Genomic DNA, 630 nt, shown 5'->3' on the forward strand with positions numbered 1-630 from the left:
ACTTGGCCGATCTCACGAACCGATCGCAATTTGATGACGTCAACGCGTGACGACGTACATGATGCATGGGGACATAAATTATTTGGCGCCGGTGTGATGTGAAATGCTATGACGTTTCGAGAAACAATGAAAAATTCGCTATTTGTCATGTATGATTTGCATGATTATATGATGAATAGATGGTTCATTTTTAACAGCACACTCAGTGACGTTAGAGCTGATCTGCGCCTCCCTGCACACGTCTACGGCTCCACAGGAACCGCAGCTGATCGCGGCCGCTCTAACGCTTGTGTTTATACCGGTGTTCCGGTGAATTCAGTTTCCCTGTTTCCCCCTCACAGCGCATGCGCAGCTTCAGTACGAAAATCGTGACGTCATGATTTCACCCCGGCGAAGCGAGTTTTAGTGGTTTTGCTGTCTTTTCGCAAGCACATCCATTTTATTGTTGTTGTTGTTAGTGTGTGTGTTTCTCTTAAACAACTGAAGCCTTGTCGAAATAACAAACACAGGGGGAACAGATTTTTCTAGAGACCTGAGAAAAGTGGTCCCCTCCCAGTATATTACCTTCTGAGGATTTATAACACAATACAGTGATACTGGTTATGTTTTTCAATGTCATAATTATGTCTA

The sequence above is a fragment of the Sinocyclocheilus rhinocerous genome, unplaced genomic scaffold, assembly GCF_001515625.1.
Source record: "Sinocyclocheilus rhinocerous isolate Xijiao unplaced genomic scaffold, SAMN03320098_v1.1 scaffold1256, whole genome shotgun sequence".
Taxonomy (NCBI): domain Eukaryota; kingdom Metazoa; phylum Chordata; class Actinopteri; order Cypriniformes; family Cyprinidae; genus Sinocyclocheilus; species Sinocyclocheilus rhinocerous.